The 26,964-nt window shown below is 43.3% G+C and overlaps 1 protein-coding gene and 1 non-coding gene across 2 annotated transcripts in view; one reads left to right on the plus strand and one right to left on the minus strand.

The window, feature by feature from the left end:
- Positions 1–26,964, plus strand: part of LOC147685121 (unconventional myosin-Ig-like) — a 1,601,091-nt gene that overhangs the window by 1,416,493 nt on the left and 157,634 nt on the right. The window lies entirely within an intron of this gene.
- On the minus strand, positions 21,287–21,437 carry LOC147685122 (U12 minor spliceosomal RNA). The gene has a single exon (XR_015300783.1). It is a non-coding gene; the product is annotated as a U12 minor spliceosomal RNA (small nuclear RNA).

Here is a 26,964-nt window from a genome sequence, read left to right on the forward strand (position 1 = left end):
GGTACACAGAAATAATCACAGACTTGAACTTCTGACATCCTCCATCATAGAATCAAGACCCCGTTTCACTGTTCGGACCTGCTGTACCGTGGCGTACTCCACCGACTGGTGTCAACCAAGCACAATAATCATGTGCAACAGTTAGCTACGCAAGCACAGAGTCTGATGCACCTCAACGGATGGAGTTCTATGAAAACTAAGCAACAAGTAATATCGGACATCTTCCATTGTGGAATCAAGACACAGTTCCACTGTTGGGACTTAAAGTTGGTTGCACCAATCGGAGGTGGTACACAGAAATAATCACAGACTTTAACTTCTGACATCCCCAATCATAGACTCAAGACCTTGTTTCACTGTTCAGACCTTCTGTAACACAGTGTACTTTACTGACTGGTGTCAACCAAGCCCAATAATCATGTGCAACAGTTAGCTAGGCAAGCACAGAGTGTGATGCACCTCAACGGAGGGAGTTCTATGAAAGCCAAGCATCAGGTAATATCGGACATCGTCCATTGTGGGATCAAGACACTGTTCCACTGTTGGGACCTAGAGTAGGTTGCACCTGGTCGAAGGGAGTACCTTCATCTCATCCCCAGTCACAGAATCAAGACCCTGTTTCACTGTTTGGACCTGCTGTACCGTGGTGTAGTCCAGCGACTACAGTCAGTCAAGCCCAATAATCATGTGCAGCAGTTAGCTATGGAAGCACAGAGTCTGATGCACCTCAACAGAGGGAGTTCTATGAAAATTCAGCATCAGGTAATATCGGACATCGTCCATTGTGGGATCAAGACACCGTTCCACTTTTGGGACCTAGAGTTGGTTGCACCTGGTCGAAGGGAGTACCTTTATCTCCACTCTCAGATGCAGTTCTAACATCGTCTATTGTGGGATCAAGACACCGTTCCACTGTTGGGACATAGAGTTGGTTGCACCACCAAAGGGAGTACCTTCATCTCCACTCTCAGATGCAGTTCTAACATTGTCTATTGTGGGATCAAGACACCGTTCCACTGTTGGCACCTGTTGGACTTCTGTGTAAGTAGTATACAGAGCACTCCACGGTGCTGGGCCTCAAGCTGGGCGCTGTGTGCCTGTGTCACGGTAGCCAGCGTTGATCTCAGGAACCTTCCGACCTCGCAAACCTCAGCCCAGTAGCTTCCGTCGGCACGTGGTGGGCCCTCTTTCACATAATGCGGTAGCGAAAGGTGAGCTGTGGGGCATGTGCGTGGCAGCGGCCATGACAGTTTCTGAGTACCAGCAGGCTCAGAGCATCAGTCACGCAGCCACCTTCGCTCACGGGGTCACCCTCATGGCGGTGTAAGCTGCGCAGACCTGGCAGACACGTTCGCCATTCCTGAGCAAAACCACACCCACAGAAACGTGTCTTGTATTCATACCCCTACGCTAGCCTTGCGTACGCCGAGCTAGCCCACTACGCAAAAGATTGGGGGGGGGGGGCACGTACGTGCTATGTTTTCATAATCTTCCCTACTGACTGTACTATCATGGTTGCGTCCACTGTCTACTTTGCTCATTAGACCATCAGTGTATGTTCAGATTTACATGTCTGTGCTCTGCATACTCAAGTCTGTCCGGCACATCCCCTCAACACTTTGCATTATATACTTTTATAACAGAGAATCACTTCCCACCTTTGCACATACTTTGCTCCCATCTCTCCCCGCATTCTGCATTGTGTGGCAGAGGTGCCATGCCATGTTCGGTTTGTATACATGGCTAGCCATGGTTCCCACAGTATGTAGTGTCTTTGTGTCTGCTAGGTGTACATGTTGTTTGTCATGTTGCATGTGATTATGTAAGGTAGCGCGTTTATTCACGAGCAGTGGTTGCTCCCATTTACATATCGCTTTCTTAAAGAGGATACAGAACTTTTTCTAACAGGTGAAAAGTGCGACCATAATGGCACTCATTCATTACTACCCAAGAATGTCCAACTGCACAACGCTTCTAAGCTTACAGACCCCAATCTTGAGTGCTTTCTTAAAACCACGCCAACTCCCACAATCAGCCCAACATTCACACAGCTTTCTAACAGCACATATCTGCTTCTCAATAACATGCCCTCCTACAGAATATGAGCTGGCATACCGTCTATCCTTACTGTTTCAAACTGAGTACCTTCCTGTGGCAATGTCTATTCCACTCACACAAAACAACTCACAAACTTCAACTTGACCTTCAAAATCTACTTTGAAAACAGATTTCATTAAACTAACCAAACTGAAACAGCTTTTGTTCAGAGCAGAAGTGTCCCTCACTTCTGCAAAAGAAATGTATCGACTGCAGATAACACGAACTTCAAGTAAAATACAGTCCCTTTTAAATACGAACCTCCCATTAAACTTTGTGAATTGCTACACAATTTTCATCAGATCTCACACTCAAGGTCTGGCACACTTTTTTAACACGGTCTCCTCCGGCCTTCTCACACTCTTTCAAACTGTTTTTGGTATAATACCAGACTTCATTTATTCGATCATCTATGGAATAACAGGAACAGTGCCCATAATTCTCGCTCTCTTTACAGCCATCCTACTACTATTTTTGCTTGTTAAAAATGGCTGCGCTCCCTGTGCTAACAACCATGTCCGATAGAATACACCTCTACGCGAAGCTACATCAATACTGTCAAAAAATGTAGCAACTTTTCGGCTGCCTGCCTCTATTATCGGAGCCAGCTACAGCATGACATTTATTTACACATATGGCATCTGCCTACAACCATCTTTTTATTGCAAAACTTGCCCATTCGACTGGCGAATGGATCCATGCCTTGCCAACATCCCAACAATCGCTCCCGATATCCAGCAGTTAATGGAGTATCTTGAAAACCATGAACTTGATTGTTCAGACAGTGGAGAAATGGCGGATGCAACACAAAAAGGTATCGTGGCGGAATGGGATTTCTGCGCAGCTGCGAAAGATCTCCTGCAACGTGCGACCTTTGACAACATCGCAGATTGCCTTCCAATTCAAATTGACGCTCCAACATTCGAGGAACATTACTGTCCCTTCGAGGATATGAATTGGATCGCTTCGCTTTTCTCACACAATGGCAACAATGACCTCTTGGAACATTACGCATCTCAAGCCGCTGAAGAACATCCGGGCTGCAATCTCCAAGACTTGAAAGAAATTCATGTCATTCTTGGGTTGATTTTTTCCAACTTTTTTTACTTTTTCCTTGAATTTTTTTTAATACACTTAAATTGAATTATTTTCATATAATAACTTTTTAAGTATGCTCACACATTTGAACTCTGTTTTCAATATTGCCCCTTACGTCTCCACTCTAACCAGGGATCGGTGATATATGCCTATGCAAATACCCTATTTACTTGCTAAATTAGCCTAAACCCGACATACATTTTGAAACCATGTCTATTCTTTGTGCATACGTCTCTCTGCCTGCCTGTTATCCACAAAGCCCTTTCACACAAATTTACTCTTTCTCAGCCTGTGCTCACAAGCTGGCGATCAAGATAAAAAAACACAAAATTGTTTAGGAACTGGTTGGCACAGTGTGGTAATCGTATACTACCTTTATTTTTATTATACAATTTAGTCATTCATGTCTGATATCTATTGTTCATGTCACATGGAACTGTAACATGTAATGTGAAATTCACTGATGCAGAAGATTCAGTTTGAATACAGCAAAAGCGGTTAGAGTTTGCCTCAGCTTGATGCCTTAGCACAATCATTTTTTTTAAAGAGCTGAAGACAATAATGTATGGTTTGACCAGAAGGGTGCCAAATGTGCTTCTTAGAAGCACAATGTTTGTATGCCTCCTCAAAGTTCCAATGTGGGTAGAACTATTACCAATTCTGACACGCACCAGATTGAATCTACTGTACAACAGATTCCTGACTGTTCTACTGTTGATAATTTTGTGTTACAAAAAAGCAGTACCAGGGGACCTAAAAAGTGTAATGAGTACATTTTGCTAAATCTTTTATTTTCTTTGTTTTCTTAAAGGATACATGTGGTAATTGTATCCTACCTTAATTTTACTTATAGAATTTAGAGTCATTCAAGTTGAATAGGTATTGTTTATGTCACATGGAACTGTAACATGGTAATGTGGAATTCACTGATACAGGAGCTTACGTTTGAATCCAGCAGAACAGCTTAGAGTTTGCCTTAGCTAGTGCACCAGTGGGTTCATTTATGGCACTTAAATAAAGACATTTTATATATAACTTTCAAACTCCATCGTTTTATTACACACAGCCACTTTCTTAAACACACCTGATTTCACCATTTGTCTTCTGTGGCATTGCAACATTCTGCATTATATTCTTCAGATTATTTCTTTATTCCTGCTTGCTAAAACACTGCATTCAAGTCTTCAGACCGGTAGGGGTGAGTAGTTTGCTTCCCACTCCCTATATAGTATAAACGCATACTAACACTACTTACACAGGTATGCTACAGCAACCAGTATCCTACGGCGCCCACAGCACATCACTTTACAGCAATCAGCTCATGACTTAGATTCACAGTTTCATCCCGGAGTCTTCAGAGCAGTACCAGTGAGTAGTTTGCTTCCCACTCCTGCTATAGTCTAAACGCATACTAACACCACCTGCACAGCTATGCTACAGCGGCCAGTATGCTACAGCCCCCAGAGCACATCAGTTTACAGCACTCAGCTCACAGTTTAGGCGCACGGTTTCATCCCCTAGTTTACCGGTACCTCACCTCAGCACCATCTCACTCTAGGCAAAACAGCACTTTTCACACCGTTAAGGGTAAATACTTCGCTTCGGCCAGTATGCTACAGCACCCACAGCACATCAGTTTACAGCACTCAGCTCACAGTGTAGGCGCACGCTTTCATCCCCGAGTTTACCGGCACCTCACCTCACCACCATCTCACTCTGGGCAAAGCACCATTTTCACACCGGTAAGGGTGAATACTTCGCTTCACACTCCCTCTATAGCACACCCTAACCACCCTACAGAGCTCACAGCGCTCCTACCCTCCTCTTTCCTACCTTTTTTCCCCCTTACTCACTTCAACTGAATCACAAAATGGCTGCCAACACTTCCTAGTTGCAACTGCTTGCACCGCTTGCAGCCAATAAGCAGCAAGCTCGTGCTCGTAACGCCTCAGCCAATCAGATGGCAGAATTCCCAAATATCAATATCTATAAATTTTGATATTTCTCCAAAACTACTGAATGAATTTACACCAAATAAACAAAAGCGTGCTTTCTAGACCAAGACCCTTCTCGCTGCCAAATTTGGGGTAATTCTGTTCACCCGTTCAACCTGTAGCCTTGTCTAAAGTTTCCTATGGAAATTAACATGGAGAAAACATGTTTTGGGACCCCCCTTTTTTCCCAGCCCCCCATGACGAATCACCCCCAAACTTTCAACATAGGAGCTGATTTGAACAAAGAATTCGTTTTGAAACTTTCATGAAGATTTATCAAACGAGGCCAAAGTTATAAGCAAAACAAAAAATGCTCTTGCTATGGTCACTAGGTCCTAACTATAACGACCTACTGGCGCCCGCCCTGCAGGACCGGTGGCCCTCGGTAAAGCGGAGGTGTTCTTTTGATGTTTAATGAGGGGGCATGGACCGCTCCTCGCCTGTTTGCCAGAACTAATGGACTTCCGAAGCAATGTGGCAAAAGGCGTAGGTGAAAGGGAGATAAAAGAGGACGACGCCTTTCTTGGAAGCAGTGCAGATGCAGCATTTAATTTACATCATGTGGCAACTTTTGCACTAAGCAAAGTGAATTTTAATTGCACCGACCTGGGACAGTAAGCTGACAATAACGCTATTAAGCAAGACTGTAACACTCGGCAAGTCCCTAAAAAACTTCTGCGATGCATTATGGGGCCTGAAGTTTGTTGAACAGGCACGTGACCACTGAGTCTTAATAATTGTGCTCACCTGTGATCAAGGCGTAAGCAACGTCGAAACGCGTAAGGATATGAGCAAGTTGCACAGGATGTGACGAATAAAGTCATCTGCATCATCAGACGCTGTGGGGCTCTTTTCTTTGGAGTGGTTGCAAGCGCAGTTTCTCCAGGATCTCCGTTCCTGGCTAGAGCCCGCCCTGCAGGACCGGTGGCCCCCAGTAAAGCGGAGGTGTTCTTTTGATGTTTAATGAGAGGGCATGGACCACTCCTCGCCTGTTTGCCAGCACTAATGGACTTCCGAAGCAATGTGGCAAAAGGCGTAGGTGAAAGGGAGATAAGAGAGGACAACGCCTTTCTTGGAAGCAGTGCAGATGCAGCATATAATTTACATTGTGTGGCAACTTTTGCACTAAGCAAAGGGAATTTTAATTGCACCGACGGGACAGTAAGCTGACAATAACGCTATTAAGCAAGACTGTAACACTCGGCAAGTCCCTAAAAAACTTCTGCGATGCATTATGGGGCCTGAGGTTTGTTGAACAGGCATGTGACCACTGAGTCTTAATAATTGTGCTCACCTGTGATCAAGACGTAAGCAACGTCGAAACGCGTAAGGATATGAGCAAGTTGCACAGGATGTGATGAATAAAGTCATCTGCATCATCAGATGCTGTTGGGCTCTTTTCTTTGGAGTGGTTGCAAGCGCAGTTTCTCCAGGATCTTCGTTCTGGCTATATCCCACCCTGCAGGACCGGTGGCCCCCGGTAAAGCGGAGGTGTTCTTTTGATGTTTAATGAGGGGGCATGGACTGCTCCTCGCCTTTTTGCCAGCACTAATGGACTTCCGAAGCAATGTGGCAAAAGGCGTAGGTGAAAGGGAGATAAGAGAGGACGACGCCTTTCTTGGAAGCAGTGCAGATGCAGCATTTAATTTACATCGTGTGGCAACTTTTGCACTAAGCAAAGTGAATTTTAATTGCACCGACCTGGGACAGTAAGCTGACAATAAAGCTATTAAGCAAGACTGTAACACTGGCAAGTCCCTAAAAACTTCTGCGATGCATTATGGGGCCTGAAGTTTGTTGAACAGGCACGTGACCACTGAGTCTTAATAATTGTGATCAAGACGTAAGCAACGTTGAAATGCGTAAGGATATGAGCAAGTTGCACAGGATGTGACGAATAAAGTCAACTGCATCATCAGACGCTGTGGGGCTCTTTTCTTTGGAGTGGTTGCAAGCGCAGTTTCTCCAGGATCTCCGTTCCTGGCTAGAGCCCGCCCTGCAGGACCGGTGGCCCCGGTAAAGCGGAGGTGTTCTTTTGATGTTTAATGAGGGGGCATGGACCGCTCCTTGCCTGTTTGCCAGCACTAATGGACTTCCGAAGCAATGTGGCAAAAGGCGTATGTGAAAGGGAGATATGAGAGGACGACGCCTTTCTTGGAAGCAGTGCAGATGCAGCATATAATTTACATCGTGTGGCAACTTTTGCACTAAGCAAAGTGAATTTTAATTGCACCGACCAGGGACAGTAAGCTGACAATAATGCTATTAAGCAAGACTGTAACACTCGGCAAGTCCCTAAAACACTTCTGCGATGCATTATGGGGCCTGAAGTTTGTTGAACAGGCACGTGACCACTGAGTCTTAATAATTGTGCTCACCTGTGATCAAGACGTAAGCAACGACGAAACGCGGAAGGATATGAGCAAGTTGCACAGGATGTGACGAATAAAGTCATCTGCATCATCAGACGCTGTGGGGCTCTTTTCTTTGGAGTGGTTGCAAGCGCAGTTTCTCCAGGATCTCCGTTCCTGGCTAGAGCCCGCCCTGCAGGACCGGTGGCCCCCGGTAAAGCGGAGGTGTTCTTTTGATACATATATATATATATATATATATATATATATATATATATATATATTTTCATGCTGCCGTTTGTTGCGAAATAAATTACAACTCACGGAATACCTGGTCTTGCTGTTTTCTTTAAGGTAGCGTGGCTGAACGTTGCTCCGAGTGCCTTGCTGAGGACCCGTTTCGATATATATATATATATATACATACATATATATATATATATGGATTTTTTAAAACTTGTTATATTTATCAAAATACAGCAAAAACATTTTTCTTTTAAATCAGAATATTAATTCAAATACTCACAGATCCCCTATAATTTACAATCATATGATTAATAACACAGGTATTAGTACATATTATGAACAGCAATCTCTAATATCTCACAATTTTCTGAAAGAGCCAGCTATCCGCTAGTTTCGGCGTTATCAGCTCTTTCCCAGTACTACCAATTTTTTAAACAGCTTATTTGCGGCCACTCTTTTTGCACACAGGTTCATATGGCTTTTAATCTTACACATATTATTGTGCCACTGATCAGCAGTAGCTGTAGTTACCAACTTTCAATCCTGTAAAATAAGTGACTGGAGTGCCAAAGAGTCCTTTCAGCGGATCAGGAGTGATTTCTTTTCCCATTCAATTCCCCATTTCATGGAATATATTGGCCCAGAATACATGCTGTCTGGGAGAAGTAAATATCATATGGAGCCAATCCCCAAGTTCCAACCTGCAAATTAAACATCTAGCTTCAGCCCCACTGTACATCTTCTTGATTTTATCTGGTGTATAATATATCATCCATTTACTATAAAAAAGCCATTCTCTTGAAGTTAGCAGGCAAAGGGCTTTCCTGCTGAGCTCATCGCAATAATAGCATTGTGCTTCAGTTATTGTGCAGCAAGTAGGAGCAGATATTTTACTTATCTGATCAGATACTAACTTCTGACCTAATTGCTGGAGTAAATTAGATACCAATTTCCAACTACTGATAGACGGGAGATGAAAAAAGGCTGGCAAATTTTATTAATTATTTCATTTATGTCCACTGAGTAGCCGGAGCAAAAGTGTTGTATTTGGGTATAGCTAAAAAAGAGTTTGGGGCTAATCAATGGATTCTCCTGCCTTAATGCAAGATATGTAATAAATTGATTGTTACAGAAAAAATCCTTAAGCCTATGAAAGCCCATAGTCGGCCAACGGCTAAGTATAGAATGACCGAGTCTCAAGCCAAGCCCTGAACAGGAGTCGAGTTTTATTTGTGGGTGCAAACGAGGAATTTTATATTCTTGCCAAATAAGATTAAAACGTCCGACCACAATTTGGGGGTTCTTATAACGCTTTCTCTTTGGTAATCTGGGAATCTCTAAAAAGAAGATGGGCTCAATTCCGGTTACTTTTAGCATATTGTTCAAATAGTAATTAATTATCCTCTTGGACGCCGACGTCAGCCAATTTAGAAGAGCTCCTTTATGATAAGTTTTAAGACATGGGAGAGGCAGAGGCAGGCCAACTTCCTCCTGAGTTAATTGAAGAATCAGTAGTTTTGCCCGCGGTTGTTTCCTTTGCCAAATAAATGTGCATATTTCTGCATCGATGGCTTCAAAGAAGGGTCTAGGTACAATCAATACATTAGAAAAAGCGAACAAGAACAGAGGCAGAAAAGTTCATTTTTATAAGGGAGATCCAACCTATAGTTGTAAGGGGAAGGCTTCCCCATTGTTTAATTAGCACACGAACCTTGATTAATAAGGATGCATAATTGTGAGCGTATGTATCTTTAAAATGTGACACCCTGCCTGAAATATAGAAAATAGTAGATGGAAGCATCTTTGGGAAACAGTTACACAATAAGATTTCTGAATTTGTCTCGATAGTTTTAAGGCCGCCGATTTTGTCAAAAGCATGCTTAATATTTATCTTATCGGCAGCTAGATAGAGCTCCATATAATCCGGGTATAATGGGCGCTTTTGTGCTCCCGAAATAGATGGATTGAAGATTTGGTCTTGGTGGCTGATGCAAGTTATTGCTCTATTAATAGAGCAAACAAAATAGGGACATTGGGCATCCCTGACGAGTGCCTCGTCTGACAGATATCCGCCCCCCCCCCAATATTATTAATGATTATACTGGCTTTAGCCCCAGAGTATAATGCTTTCAACAGTTGCCAAAAAAATTGGCATGAATACAAACTTATGAAGAAATTCATATAAAACTTCCTATTCTACTAAAACAAAGGCTTTTTCCGCGTTGAGCATATTAGCGACAGCCTAGTGCTCTGGTTGGAAAAAAAAATCTATTGCTTGCACCAGAAAGTTTGCATTTGAGGAGATATTCCTCCCGGAAAGGAATCCATTTTGATCCAGATGAATAACTGATTAGGCTGCATATGATATCCTGTTTGCACTGATCTTATTGAACATCTTATAATCGCTGTTGAGGAGACTTATGGGACGGTACAAATTAAGATCCGTCTCTAATTTGTCTGATTTTAAAAAACGAACCACTACTGATTTGGTAAAGGTGTTATGTATAGGACAACTCTGTAGAATCTGATCAAAGAGGCAAACAAAGAATGGTGCTAATTGCAGGGAAAATATCTTATATACCTCAGTGGGAATACCATTGTTACCCCTAGCTTTAGCGTTAGGCAATGACTTTACCATCAGCACTACCACCAGCGTTATTGGAGTGGTTATGGATTCGACTTGTGGCGATGTCAGGGTTTGAACCTTGACATCTCTTAACCATTCTTCAATAACCTCAGAAGAATGGTAATGAGATTCAAATAATAATCTAGTGTAATTGTCTCGAAATGTCTGAGCCACATCAAAGGATTGTTCAAATCGCATTGGTCAAAGGATCACAAATTGTATTAATAGAATTAGCATTGGCTCTTCGTTTGGTTAATCAGGCGTAATATTTGCAGATAAATTCACTTTCCTCATATTTTTTCGGAAGATATGAGATATGGCTCACTATTTCTTTGGGCGAGAAAAATGTCTGAAAATTATAGTTAGCATGAGCTAAGGCTGTCTGCTTACTTTTATTAGAGGTCTGCGCATTGGCTTTTATGGCTTCATTCAACCTGCTCTGAACGTTGATACGCTGTGTTTTTCCCACCTGTCTTTGGGTAGCCTGAAAGGGAATGACATGCCCTCTAAAATATGCTTTTAAGGTTTTCCAAATAAAAAAAAGAAGCCGAGCCCGAATTAAGGCTTGAAAACTAATCTAAACTGTTCCTCATCTGCTTAACCCAGGGTCTTTGGGATAGAGTTGCTAACAAAATAACGTTTAGACAGATTAATGAATGATCGGAAAATGCATTTGTTAATATAGCAGCATTTACTCAAGAGACTGCATGAGATATTAAAAAGAAGTCTATTCATGAAGCAATACCATATTGCTTAGAGTGACATTGTACATTGACGTGCTGATATATGGAGCGCTCGCCAAGGGTCAATGAGAGTGAAATCACAAATTAGGATTTGCAGGGCATTAATGGATTTGGGTTTTATTCTGATGCTTATTTAAGCCAGATGTGTCGAACAAGTTCGTAATTAAATTGAAATCTCCCTCTATTATCAAATGGCCCATCGCCTGCTGTAATAGGGAATTAAGTTCTTGTGTGGAGGAGGGCAAGTCCTCAATGCGTCCATAGTAACTTACTAAATTGTAAACTTGAATGCTAATTCTGGTTTTAACCCAAATCCATCCTGGACTATGCATCTGATCAATACTGCTACCCTTCGGTGTGAAGCCTGAGATGAGGCAAAAGTGTTAATGTTGGATGTATGCTAGCACACGAGGCTGGCAGCCCTTATCTTTTAAGTGCACCTCTTCCAAAATTATCACATCTACCTCTAAAGATCTAAGCCATGCTAGGAAACCTTGGCATTTTAATCTACTATTTATGACGTTCACGTTGCAAGAAACTATTTTCAGCTTGTTAGAAGACATTGCTTAGAGCCTTTCCTATTCCAGACTGTCTGATGCATATTTTTCATGTTTTCCCTCCATTGCACACTCAACACATGTCCCCTACCGCCTCCCTTCCTTTTTTCTCACCCTACTTCTCTCAGCCCAACCCGTTCTAGGCTCCCTCTCATACATGAGATCCCCTCCCTCCTTGACCTATCACCAACCCCTTAAGTGGTGCCTTGTCATGGCACCTGGAGACCACCTAAGGCTGCAGATGGCATCTCTGCAAGAAAGGAAACCTTTTTTAACAGAATTTCATCAAATAAAAATTGTACTTGACTCAGTTAGGTCACTAAAAGGGAGTCACTCCTGATCACAAAGCCAAATATCATATATATCCCTTATCTGTTTATACATAGCAAATGGTTACTGCCACCTGCCCTGCTACTCCGATCCTTCCCGTCCTTCCAGGCTGACTGCTGAATTGAATGCAGGAAGTCTTCCACTATATGAAAAATCTGAGAGTGTCCTTAAAAATAACTTTTAGTCTTGATTTCTGTACAATGCCTGCTGGGGTACCAACATTCTAAAAGTTACTGATTAGGCTTTTAAATTCCTTCCAGCGACGTGCAGCAAACGCAGAAATATTGAAAAAACTCTTAAAGAAGACGTCCTCTTGGAATCTGATAGATTTTGTCTTTTATAGCATTGGAAAGAATGCATTTCTTGATCCGATAGTCCCCAAAGTTGTCAAGTATCATCCATGGATATTTGGAATTGAGAGACTGGACCACAGGGACACAATGTGCCAGCGTGATGGTGAGATCTGAATTTTGGGCAGCAGCTTCAGAATGGACATGTTTTAGTATGAGATTTAAAATGAGACTGGCAGTTATCTGTCCGTTGTCACATCTCTCATATATTCCAATGAACCTGAAGTTAGAGCAGCATGATCCATTCTCAGCATCATCGATTTTAATCTGTAGATCGCTCGGCTGGGCCTGAGCCTTAACAGTGGAAGTATCTAGATGAGTCTGGGCATCCTCCAAGTCCAATACATGCTGTTCAACCACAGAGATGCATTTGGTGAGCTGCTGTATTGTGTTGTTAATTAGGCTTAGTTGCTGTGCTGTCCTTTTGTTTGCCTCATCTTGCGAAATGTTCATTGTTTTGAGTACACCTAATATTTAAAGAAGAGCTTCCATAGATGCAGTGCATCTTTCACCTGCCTCACTGGCTTGTATAGATGTTTGAGGATACCTGGGGTCCGATAGTGATGAAACCGTTTGTGGAGCTGCTGTATGAGTTCCCTGCTGACTTTCCCACATCATACATGATGACGGGACCAGGCATGCTATAGGTGGAAGCATGGAGATTGATTCATGCTGTGAGCGGGTCATACGATTTTGTGCATAAGAGGCTAAATTGTAGCTAATCTGATCATTTTAGGTGCACTGTAACTGAATGTCGATTGTGCAGCATGTATTGCCAGTTCCTTCGGCCCACACAGGGGATATGTTTGACACTTCTTAGCCCAGAGGGAGCTATTTTTTACTCTATTACCCCCTGTTCATTTGTTATGTTATTACAGATTTAGGTGCGACTTGAAGATTGGGCTGTAATGTATTTGAGGTGAGGGAGACATTTTCTTTAACCTCCAAGGAGTTTGCCAGTACCTTTTCGCAGCCAGTCTTCTACTCAATAACTGCACTTGGAGGCCCTTCCTTTTCCTGACTATCTGTGTAGTGATTCAGGCAATCAGGTGGGCTGTTTGCACTACAGTCCCCATGGATCAAAGTCCGAATTCACTGTCGTAGGAATTATGATTTCAATGCTTCAAATTGTGTGCTGCTTTAGCTGAAGTGTGTGGTTTAGTCTGAGAGTCAAGAGAATTCGGCTTCATCATATCGTATTTTGCTGACCACAACAGGAACTCCCCTTGGAGGTCACAAGCCGCACCCGTGGCTACACAGGCTGCCTCCGTAACTGCCCCAAATGATCTCATTATCCAGAGGAAGCCTATCGTGTATCCCTGGGGTGTGCTACCTGATGACTTTCTACAACTCCTTATTATATATTAGCGGTGTCCTGCTTTAACAGTGTAAGAGTGCCAGAGTTCTCCCTCCTCCCCTCTCTCGAAATAAATGCTTTCCCTTGCCGTCATCTTCTGTGCAGAGGTATTCTGTATAGCGCAGTGCTAGCCTGTACTTAGTGCAATATTATGTGCCAAGTAAAAATCAGCTTTCAGCTCCAACATACACATTAAATACTTCTGCTAGTTCTTGACTCACCAAGCATTATGTTCTCTTGCAAAGCCCATATAGTTCGCTCCAGGCGAGTCTTCCCATCAATCGAGCTGCGCCAAGAAAGGGTGAGAGAGACTGCGCCACTGTATAATGCTGCTGGGTATGGAAGGCTCAGAGCCAGTTGTCTCATTTTTTTGGAGAGCCCACCGGTTCAGAGGGCAATCACCACCTGTAAACACGCACTGGAAAAAGCCTTGGTACAGCCAAATTATGTTTTGATCGAGGAGCAGTCAGGCGATAATTGCTGTTTCGCGCCTGCCATCTTGGATGCCCTCAGAAGCCGTGAGCCCCTCAGTTACGGTTCATGACAGGAGCTCCCCATGCTGGTCTAGTAATGACTAATCAGGATATATTTAATTAGAATGAATCTAGCTGAGGCCTCTGACAGCCAGTGATATCCTTAAATCTGGACATCAATCTGTTAATCCTGGACCTAAAATGGACACTCCTGGAGCAAGATGGCTCTGGTACTGGGAAATAGAAAGCCTCCAAAGATTAAGGTATAGAAAATCAACAAGTGAGATTCTTGGTTCCAACACACTAAAAAGGTTTTAACAGTAGCCATTCCTTGTAACTATCTGGAGGGAACCCCAGAATTATTTTTTACGTTTACGTCTGAGGGTGTTGTATTAACGTTGGGCAGCATGGAACAGATGTGATAACACCTGCAACGCCTCGATCACCCCCTGCTTACATCTTTATAGTGGTTTGCACACTGGAACGATGATCAGTAGGACCAAAGGGCAGAGTGTTGACATTTGAAAGGCTCTATCACTATCATACAGTATGATCAGGGCTGTTTTCTGTGGTACATAAAGTAGTTCAGGTTCATTCCACCTAACATCTCATGGGAAGCAGGTCCCCTGAACTGTGATAGACCAGTGTTGTCCAGTGTGGGTTCTCCCCTTTCATAGGTCCCAGTGCTGAGAGTTGTGTAACATGGGAGTCCAGGAGTCACCACAGGAAGCACTCTCATCCAGAGGGAAGCAGATTCTGATGGCATAATTTAAATCTGTTCTTTTTCACCTCAAGTTTTAAACAGTTTTCGTCAACTAAGTAAAATCTTAAAAAGTTGATATTAAAATTAATTTATCCCAAGTCCTAGTAACAGTCTAAAAACGAATGTTCCCCTGAGATACTGTTGTCTCCAAGAATCTGAAGGCTGTGGTGGCCTACTGGGACCAATAGCTAGTGATCTGCCTGCTGCTGCTTTACTTTTCCAGTACCCTCGGACTACTGCATTAGCTAACCCTTAGATAGGGTTATGGTGGCTCTAAAATGTACAATGTCTACAGGTTTTGTACCACTGCTTATGCCTCAAGAATGTACAGGGTGCTGGCTTCTTGATAGTATCACTGTTTCTGGTAGGGCGGCTGAAACACATTTGGACTATTGTAACTTCAGAGACATACGCCATAGCCTCACCGGCTGCAGGCAGTCCCTCTCGCCGGTGAATAGATGTTTGGAGGATCCCTAGCCTCCTTAAATGTTTTTGTTCCAGATAGGTCCAAAGCCAGGGTTACATGTCAAAGTCTTGTTGGTAAGCTCTTTATCCAGGCACATAGAATAGATGGTTCCAGGACTTCTGCATAGTCTGTAAGTATCTTTGAAGGAACACCTCTCATAGGCCACAACAGAGTAAAACCACCTCCTCTCAGAGTTGTAAGAGGTGTATGGTGCGGAACTGCAGCAAATCAAAATTAAGTCTGACGATCTTACAAAGGGATCCGTGTTTGCCAGGAAGAGTGACCATTTTGAGGATTGATCATCTGAACCTGGGTTGCTGGTACTTAGGTCCTACTTGTCTCCAATCTTAAAGTAGTCTTCTGGCCATCACTGTTTGCTGTTGCCAGTGTCTATGTCCAGAGATATGCACACTTGGGAAGCAGTCAGGCATAATTCACACTCAAAATAACAATTCCCAATATGGTGTTTGTTTCTGACCTTGGAAGTAACAGGTCTAATTAGTGGCTACTAAAAGTGGGTAGGACTGCAAATAAGAATATGCATCTGGTTCTCTTTTTCTTTCCCAGCCCTTCTCCTCTACCCTACACCTCTGCACACCAGTATTTGTTCTTCGTCACCATGACATTTAAAAGATGAATTCCCGGCTTAGGGCTGTTTTTTAGGTCTCAGCTAAACAGCACATGAGCTGTCTCAAAGAGACATGTTGTATATAGTTAGTGGGCTTCAGCCATCCTATAGAATTCATATTTGCTGTCTCTATCGTCGTACTCATATTCCTTCTCCCCATTTGTCCATGGCATCCATTTATCATGCTTCTTACTGTGTTTAGCCCTCCCCAAGATCATGGACCAATTACACTATTCCTCTACTGCTTCCATTTTAGGATCTATTTCAGGAGCTACTTTTTTGTTTGTTAAAGAGCACTTAACTCAAGCTCTTGTGTTTTCACTTGCTGCTCCAAGCTCCTCTGTAAACAGGCCTGTAAATCTTGTTCTTATCTTGTCACATTTGCTCTGCATTCAAAGAATGAGGCTAAATGCCAGACGCTGTTTTCCGAGGGCACATTTGTAGCTATTTTACACATGATTGGTGTACGTCAACACTCAGGTCCACCATCGGTATGATATACTTGTAATTCCGAGTGTCCATGATTGATTTTCAAAACACGTGGCTAAATCACACTTTTATCACTTCAACTTAAATAATTTATTTAGATACATGTTTGCAAACAAAATCAAGTGATGGATGCAAAGCCTTTATTTAAGCACATGTTTTAAAAGTAATTCACACAACTCATTCATAATTAAATTTAATGTTGCACTGGCAAATCAAAGTTAAATACTTTCAACATACTGTGTTTATTTTTTATTTTGAATTGTTGGTGCACCATTACTTTTAATTCTGAGTGCATCTGATTTAACTGCAAAATATACGCTTAAATGAAGGCTTTCAATTGCATGATTTTCCTTATAAATTCATAATTAAATAAACTCTTTCCATTGCAGTGATAGAAGCCTGATTTAATTGTGAGTTTTGGGCGCAATCACAATTAAAAAAATATTTCACCGGCAAATCAGGCTACAATAAACGCAATGATTTGCCAGTGCAACATTACTTTTAATTCTGATTTACTTTCAAAGTACTTGCTTTAAAAAAGGTCTTTACATCGGTTTCAGGTTTCAGATATTCACTCAAATAAAGCCTCAATGAAATACAAATAAGTGTGAGTTTATATTTACATCTCCTCTTGACTAATTATTTCATCCTGCCTGTGCGCTTGATTTTCAATTGTCCCATCCATCAAATTAAAGGCTGACCATCGCATGGAAACAACAGTGATTACCTTATATTTACCAACATACATTCCCTTTCTCTACTTTTTATTAATCTCTTTCACGTGATAAAACAAGAAATATATAGTAGAAACAGACATACTCAGTAGGAATATATACATTGTTCCATGCATGCAGGGAGGCCACAAGAACAAAAAACAATTGCTTACATTATGCCAATTAATGTAAATAACATTGTTATTACATTCTTATTACATGATGCCATTTGTAAGCATCGAACTGCTGTGGAGATGTCACATCTCTATGTCGATACATTTCTGCTACGCTACTGTCTGTACTTTGGCCCCCAGAGGGGCGTGGGCACATTACACGCTCCACTGGTGATGCTGCGAGGAGGGCAGGTCTTATTGCATTGATATAGCTCTTGGATTGCAGAGACCTATAGGCTTTGCCAATGCTTGTTTACTCATGCATTTACCATATGTGCCCCTTTTTTTTTTTTTTTTTTTTTAAAGAGGACTCTGCACTACTTTGGGAATTCCTTCTGCCCTTTTGAGGTGTAGATTTTGACAGCACAGCTGTCGAATATGTATTGCTTGCTATGTACATAGAGTTGTCTTTCGGTTAATCCCTTTCAATCATTGGCTTTTATCCAACAGCCTCTTTTAAGAATTGGCTTGACTTTATCAATTGGTTCTTGGCTTAGCCCAGTGGAGTATTCACCTCTCATCTAATGCTGTTGGCTGTGTAGGAGCAAGCTTCCACTTGAGTGCTTTCATTGTACTGCCTGAGGGTCTACTTTACAACTATAGCTCTCTGCACGCTCCTGATGGCTTTAATGTGCTTACACTGCATGTGTTAGCACATTAAACCCAGATCTGTTGGCTTTGGCAATGCTTGTTTTGGCAATGCTTGTTTCCTCTGGGCAAAGGTATGTAACAGTTAGTTATGAAGAGAGACAATTTCCTATCATTGTCTAGGATGGAGGCACTATCATCTGTCTGGAAAACGATCAGAATGTTAATTCCAGATCCAAGCTAGACTGGAGTAAAACAGTTTGTTTTACCGTGTTCCTTCTTCTAGCAGGTTATCTGTGCTGGTGTCTTCCTGCACTTTGTGGAGAGAGTTGGGTATGAGTGAAGTCACGGCAGGGGTTGAGAGGTAGGAAGAATATAGGACACATTCAGAAAGCACCTGTTTCCTCTAAACATTAAAGGTGGGGAGTAAAGGGACACATTACATGGCCTTGCATGCTTTTTTTATGTGGAAGGTTGAGCAGATCCCACCTCTAGGCTACGGAAAAAATGCTGCGCCCACCAAATCATATTGCTGCCATGAGCAAGGCAGCCTCTTGTTCAGGTTTGAGAGGAGTATCGCTTCGAAGACAATAGAGGTGTTTTTATTTGCCCCCCCCCCCTCATTTCTCATCAGCTGTCTGGTGCTCAACCTTAGGAACACCGAAACTGGCAGCTGGATGGTCCATGAATTAGAAACTGAAAAAAGTAAGATGCCAAATGCAATAGGTCTGACTTGCATTTTGAGTTCTCAGTAAAACTTTTAAGAAACTACTGTTCTGGTAAAATAAAACGAAAACAGTTCGTTTCTGTTTATATTACATATATGAGCTATTAGGGATAAAGTAACCTGCTGTACAATATACGGGTATTGCAAGTCACTCAGGAGCTCCATAACCATATAGAGGAATGACGCCAAAGGCGGTGTTCCTCTATAAGGTTAAGGAGCTCCAGGATGACTTGCAATATCCTTCTCATGTACACCAGGGGGTACTTTAACTCATATAATCCATGGCAACGCCATCACCTTTCTTCCAAATCACTTTACATCTTGGTGCTTAGCTCTTTCAAATGAAAGAGCGAGCGTGTTTGCAGTCACGAAGAGTACAAATAAAACCTATAGTGCAAAACTAAACATATCAAAAACATGTTAGATATTTGTTGCAAACATATATTAGAAACAGTTCAATAGAAGTCAGTTTTAAAAAAACAGAAAACTGCAATAGCTTAGACCTTGTAGAAACATGCAGAAAGATTCTAGCTTTTCTCAGTCTGAGTGCAAAAAATTAACATTCTCTCTGCTTGATGTTGTAAGCTATTACAATAGAGCAGAAGAAAGAAAAGCAGCAGTTGCATTGTTTTAAACAGCTGCTTCAGTTGGAGTGTAGTTTCTATATTCCAAATAGGCTCTGCGCATTGGAATAATATATCCTATAGATTTGACGTAGGACTTAAGTCAATAGGTCTCTACTGAATATACTAAACTTAATTGTGAGTGTGCCAGCTAACTCAGAGGTCACTAGAAACTTTCTCGAGTACACAAGAAGGGATTCGTTTCTGGCAACCGCATAAAGATGACAACTTTGCTTCCCAAGAATAAGAATATATCACTCACAGTCGTGGAAACAATAGATAAGTATTTCACTCAGTCAATCGTGCATGCTTCGTTTCTACAGAGTTGCAGAGAAATAGAGAGACAGGCGTTTTCAATAAAAGGTTTATTGAACAGTCTTCTTTCTCAGGCAAGAGAGTTGAACTGCTACAATTGTTATGCAGAATGCAAAGTATAATGCATACAACGTAAACAGTAATATGAAATAATACTGTAAGAGCATTGCATGGTTTCTAAGCCATATAAAAATACATACATAAATAACATAGACTAAAATACACAACTGGTGCTTCTAAAATATGCCTACCCCAATGTACCTAACCTAAGTCTAAGACCAGGGAAGAAGTAAGCGTTTGTCGTTTAGCATAGGTTTAGTTTTGCCAAGAATCTACCAAAGGTTTCTCAAGGTTCTTATCAGCTCCATACCTTGTTAGAATGAAGGAGATCTGCCATCTCTTTCTCAGGACTCGATTTCCCAACACCCGCAAGGGGAGTCAGAAACACTAAAGCTAGATTCTCTGCAAGAAGGGCAGGTTCCTGATCAGTGCGTCAGCTGGAGAGTCGGCTTCCTTCGGCACTTGCTGTAGAGAGCTGCGTCGGGCAAGTAGGTCTTCGAACTGCTCCGAACCACCGTATCTTGCTTTAGCAAGTGAAGGTATATTTATACCTTGAAGGGGTTTAGGAATGCCATAGTTTGACGTAAAGTCAGGCATATGAACATCATAAATGAACCCCTGGGGAATAGTTGTTCATTGTAAAGTAACTGAGTTCTTGGAGAAATCAATATTCAAGCAAGGGGAAGTTCCCTAACTGCTTAAGCTGGTTTTCCAAGAAATCGTTGTGAGCTTTGGTGAACGAATGGAAGTAGCCATGCCTGTATTTGGGTAGTATGGGCTATACCTAAATAAGGGCTGGATTTCAATGCCTATATAAGGGCATGAATCAGGAAAATGTAATCGGATCCTAAAACGCCACACAACACAGCTATGCTTAGTGACCTGACCTTCCTTCGACCTCAGCTACTGGCAGTGGCAGCAGGCATTGTGACATCAGAACTCGGCTGAAATAATCTTATAATAGTCGAATTCTGACGTCTTTTCTTTATATTCGGTGCCTTGGTGCATCACAAGTCTCCGATTATAAAGAAATAATGACTGCCGTTTATATAGAGCTTATAGAATCCCTTGTATTATAAATATGTTAATGCATTGTAATTCAGAGTACTTTTATGGTGTAAAATACTCCCTAGTACACTGGAATGCAAGTACTCCATATGGAACAGAATGATGCACCAAGTAGCCAATAGGATGAGGAGAGATAGAAAGAATTCTGGGCGCAGCCAATGTCCACTCTATGCATATTTTGAAGATTCTGTAACAACATGTAAATCAGGTATTAGCGCTGGAAGGCCAAACCTAAAAATGACCATTCCTCTATTCTATAAAATAAGATACAGGCAGTAAAAAAAGTATTTTTTGCTAAACTTAAGCATGTCAGGTTGATAAACGACTTATATATGATTTGAGTGTATATGCTTTATGAAATGGCTTGCTTGAGATTATTATATTTGTATCTACAATCACTCAATTGAGAGACAGAATTATAGAAGTTAATTCTTTTATTATTCATGTGCATGGAGCAGAGCATATTCTACGCCAGAACATCCCTCTAAGTAGGCAAGCCAATGGGACGACCTGTACCCATCCAAAAACCTTTCACATATTGTGAGTGAGGATCCTGGTATCACCCAAGATTGTTATCGTCCTTACTCTTTAGTTTAAGGCATACAGCAAAAAACTGAGAGTGTGCCAGCACTGACCCGCAAAGCCCTTAGTAATCGATTGAAAGAAAATATTGCCAAGGAGTTTTTTCATTTTTTTTAAATATCCTAATTTGTGGATAGCACTCAAAGTCTGTAATTGGGACTCACAGTCCAACCACAAATCATTCAAAGCTTGTAACACAGCCTTTCTTAAAATGGTGTAAATTAGAATGCAGCCTAGCCTCATGAGAAATACAGACGCTCTCTGGCAATGTCAATGAGTGGCCATTAGAGGCGGTGTCTTGTAAGTGACATTCACACACTTCAAAGTCTAGACTTCATAGTTAGGATTTCTAACTAAGTAGCTATGTAAGAATGTAAGCTAAAATGAAGTACTAGGCAAGTCTATAAGAGGAGGAGATGTGTGCTAATGGCTAGAGTTAGCAGTTTTGAAACTGGGGAATCAGGTTCTAATCCTGACTTCTGTTATGTTGGCGGCTCAAGATACACAGAAGTGCCAGATGATTTTTGCTAGGCTGTGATTGCCGGGGAAGAGGGCCTAGGAATGAGACACACCGGAGACTGGGGAATAACTGTCTCATCCGGTCGCGGTGCAGAAGGTTTCCTTACCTGCCCACTCCTATATTTAATAATTCATGCCCACGTGGTACCCAACACCGTGCCAACAGACCTGCAGGTCAGGTAACCTATTCAATACACCCCTCTAACTCATGGGTTTGTCCCACCAACACATCCTGCCAGTAATGCCACTTGAAGGACAATAAGGACATTACAATCCTCCTTTATTGTAACAAACAAAACATCTAGACAGCAGAAATAACGTCCTCCCCATTGTCATCGGCAGACTATAGCTCACATTTGACGGGGCTGTTCACAAACTGTATAACAATGAGTATGTCTCCCCACTCTCCTACATTTATCAGGCGCTTAAACTGGAGCATGTAATTTGCATTACATGGTCCCTCAAACAAATGGAGGAAGCAAGATTACAGCTCAGTCCATACCCAGTACTGATGCTCCTGATTCCCCATCCTGTCGGACTGGGTAAGTTTTCTGTCTGCCCTCGGAGGTACAGTAGGGGTGGCTTAAGTACTGCTTCCACCCATCAGTCCGAGGATGACAGTTGAGAAACCAGCACTCACCGATGTGTCATTCTGTCACCCAGTTTCCCTTCATACCTTCTTCCATCATGCCAGGAGAAACTCGCATCTGAAAGCGCTTAAAATAAGAAATGTGCCGCTCGTAGTCGGACTGCTGAGGAATCTTTCCTGCCCTCTAAACCCTGCTTAACAGTGACTTGCCTGTGACTTGGGAGCCCGTGTGCTCAGTCACCATCTCCAACAAGGAAACCACGTCCAGCGACCGGAAGCGAGACTGCGAGGACCAGGAGCGCTTGCGCAACATCATTCCGCGCACCTGGTGCCTCTTCCCGCCCCCTCCTCCCTGTGAGCTCAAAACGACTTGCGGCCCCCGCTCCGCGGGGACGGCTCGCAGTCGGACTGCTGAGGAATCTTTCCTGCCCTCTGAATCCTGCTTAACAGTGACTTGCCTGTGACTTTGGAGCCCGTGTGCTCAGTCACCATCTCCAACAAGGAAACCACGTCCAGCGACCGGGAGCGGGACTGCGAGGACCAGGAGCGCTTGCGCAACATCATTCCGCGCACCTGGTGCCTCTTCCCACCCCCCTCCTCCTCCTACTTAGCCCAGCCTCCTAACGCGAACGCGGGACGCGCGCGGACGGAGGCGCGGGCGAAGACCGGGCAAAGAGCGGGCCGTTTGAGGCCGTTCGAGTACGAGAGAGTCCGGCCCGGGCCCCCCCCCTTTCATTTTTATACTCAGGACTCCCAACTATCAGAGCAATGAGCACTAGAGAAACTAGAAGTAAAACTTCTTTAGCTGCGGCTGGAGCCGTATAGGGTCCCATTGACACTTATTTCGCCAAAGCTGGATCCCTTCTGATTGAGGAAATTGAGGTCTTGGAGAGAAGAATCTCTCAGGAAATAGACTGGGTCAGGAGATCCTCAATGGGCCCAATGGTTCAAGCCAGAACCCCAGATGGCAGAGCCGAAGCGTTAAACAGTGAAAGGACCGATCTAGCATCGTGTCAACTCCCAAGTATCACTACAACTGACCCCGATTTTACTATCGAAGCCCGAGTGAATTTGAGGACATGAGCCTAATGGCCCTACCTAATACCCAAATGCCTCAAACTCCAGCAGTAATCCCTCTAATAACATTAGATAATAATACAGAGGCAGCTAACGATAAAGAGTTTAGCTCCGATAGAGACAGGGGGGTGAGGGAAGGGGCAATACAAAAAAAGAAGAGGGGGGCCCAAAACAAAGAAGATAATAGGATAAAGTCACCTAGACCCAAACAGCCGAGAGGTAAAGGGGGGAAAGGAGCCATCACTGCTACCATCCTAGAGAAGTCGGGAATAACAACTCCCCCCAGAATCCACAACACAACGCCATTACCACCGCCTACTAATATCACTCTAGTGGATAACTCCACCGATGAAATCACACTGGAGGACATAGGCACACTCCTTAGGTCCCTACTGAGCCCCCTTGAAGCTAGACTGATCAAGATCGAAGCTAGATTAGTCATCATTGAGAAATCCACTGTACAACTCGCTGATTCGAGGAAACTTGATATCAGTGGAGCTAAAGCAGTAAAAGGGGGACCAGAACCAAAGTCTAAAAAGGGCAACGAACCCCCCACAGCTATTAAAAACAAGCTACCCCCCCAAATCCCAAAACTCCTCAAGTCATTCCAAACAAGACACTGCAACCCCTAAACGCCAACAATGCCCCCACTATAACTCATCATACAGTAACTGCCACCCCAAAAACTATTCCCCTCCCCAAAGATACTGCTCTGTCCCTGACTGATACTAAGGGCGATCTACCATCTACGGGAGAGAAATCTAACCCCACCCGCACACAAAAATCCGTCAACCTCCCCCCAGAAGCAGCCCCTTACACCTTAGTCCTGGTGGGGATTCCGGAATTAAAACCTCTGACATTTGAATCAACAACTTCACTTAGGAATAAAGTTATTAGCTGGCTCTCCACAAATAGACCACTCCCGAGAGGAATAACCAGTGATATCTCCATGGTCAGGCGGGCCACATGGGTGGGTCACTCCAAAAAATCTATAAGGGGAGATTGCGTTCTGGTTACCTTTAGAGAGCAGAATACAGCTGCATATATTTGCGATTGGGCTTCCGATGATTTTGGCAGTAACATTCAACCACTGCCCCTCTCATTTTTCTATCCATCAAGCCTTTACAATTTAGAGGATCAGAGATGGGGGCACCATCAAGAACTGCTGGACGATTGGGAAAGTTGTCGTAGGGAGAGAAATGTCCCTCCTCACCATAGGGGACGACCTATAGACCATTTCTTACCATATGGCGAGGAGGCTGGCTGGGAAACTATCACAAGGAGGAGGGGCGGTGGGGGAGGATTCATGAGAGGAATTCAGGGGCCCCACAGAATACATTACCCAGCCTATTTCCCTACTTACAACAGATATAGTAGTTTGGAAATGGTTGACTGACAATTGGACGAAGAGGGGGGAGAATTCCCAATACCTCCCGGGACCGAGATTAGTGCACTCCCACTACCCGTCATACAAACAAGGGCAAAAAATATAGTGGAACCCAATCTAGCTCCAGAATTAAGCAGGGAGGATCCTATTGTGACCCCTATTAATATAATATCCGACATGAGCCATTCCCCCATAAGTCAGTTGGCGTCTATGGAGGATAATGCTGACAATTCCACCACTACAGGACCAGCCACTACCAAACTGCACCCTATAACCTTGATTTCATGGAATGTGGCCGGCCTAGCCAATAAAATCGACTCCATAGAGTGGGGCTCTTACATCAGCTCCAAAAATATATTACTTTTCCAGGAGACCTGGGCGCGTGAGGAATTAACATTCCAGGGTTACGCAGCCTTTTCCAAACCCGCTAAGTGGGGGGGAAGGGGCAGGCCATCGGGAGGACTTGCGACATGGGTAGCAACGGACCTAGGCTGCCACGCTACCTGTCTAGAGACCGCCTCTGACGACATACTGGCTGTCCTATTAGAGTGGCCAAACTCCTCGAAGTTGGTAGTTGTTAACATATATTCAAGGCCAGTACCCATGTCAAAAGAATCTAGTACCATAGAGGAACTTTCTGCGTTCCTAGAAGGCATTCCATGGGAACTCGCGTGCCTGGTGGGAGGCGATCTAAATTCACAGTACGAACCACTACCAGGCCTACGTGATGGCCCTTCTTTCGAGGAAGATTCATGTTGGCTTGTCCCAGAGACGGTGGCCCCTCCCCCCAGGGCCTGGACCCCCCTGGCCCTGCAGATAACTGCCCTCACTTTAAACCAAGGTCTAAGGGCCTGCAATGGCCGCTGTAAATCGGATATTCCCAGTATTCACACCTATAACAAAATGGGTAGTGAATCAAGACTGGATTATATCCTCGTTAAAATGTCTATGTGGTCACAAATAGTTGACTTTAAAGTCACTGAAAGAACGGATAGCGACCACAACGCCTTGGAATTGTCCTATTCCATACCGGGGCATGAGGCCACATCCTATGGAACGGACAAAGACAAGTCGGGACTCCTACTCGAAAACAATCGGAGAAAAGTCAGGTGGGAGAAATTGGCTAATAGCGTAGACGGAATACCAAAGCTATACGCAAGGATTACACCGCTCCTGGAGAGGGCCTTTCAGATAGGGAAGGAGGAGCAAGGTCCTGATAACAGAGAAAAGCTTGCACAAACACACGCAGATTTAATTAGTACCCTAGAGCTGGACTTGTTCTCAACGTCAGGGAAAAGAAAAGGCCCCCCGGCTAAGACGACCTGGTATAACGCCACTTGCAGGGAATCCAAGGCCAAATTGCTACTTGCAATAAAAGGTTGCCATAGTAAGGAAGAAATTCAAGCCAGGAGAAGATCTTATAAAAAGCTCCTGGAGAACGCGAGGGCTGAATGGGACCAAGATTATTGGGAAAACCTCGCTAGATCACTAACCAATAGGGATTCGTGCAAATTTTGGCGCATAGTCTCTAATGGCACAGAGGACTTAGCCTCAGCAATTGAGCCCAATATAGCCCCTAACATATGGCAGAGTCATTTCCAGGCGCTGTAATCTCAAGAAGAAGGGTCTCCCAATATAGCAGGCAGTACAATGGCTTCTGATCCAACTGGGGTTCCCTTTACTGAAAAAGAGGCGAGGGAGGCCATCATTGGTTTATCCGCAGGGAAAGCTCCTGGCCTCAATGGGGTACCTGGGGGCCTGTTCAAGCAGGAACCAGAGATATGGGCCCCATATCTCACATTGATATTTAATGCCATATTGGGGGGAATGGAGGTTCCTGATACTTGGCTGGGAGCAGAGGTGGTCCCAATTTACAACAAGCATTAGAAATGCAATAGGTCTCGCAGCATTAGAGTTAGTGCTTTTAGAATTGTTTATGGGTTTTTTTGTAAATCTTTAGCATTTTTGTTCCCTG

Source organism: Lissotriton vulgaris, chromosome 10 (genome assembly GCF_964263255.1).
Source record: "Lissotriton vulgaris chromosome 10, aLisVul1.2, whole genome shotgun sequence".
Classification (NCBI taxonomy): domain Eukaryota; kingdom Metazoa; phylum Chordata; class Amphibia; order Caudata; family Salamandridae; genus Lissotriton; species Lissotriton vulgaris.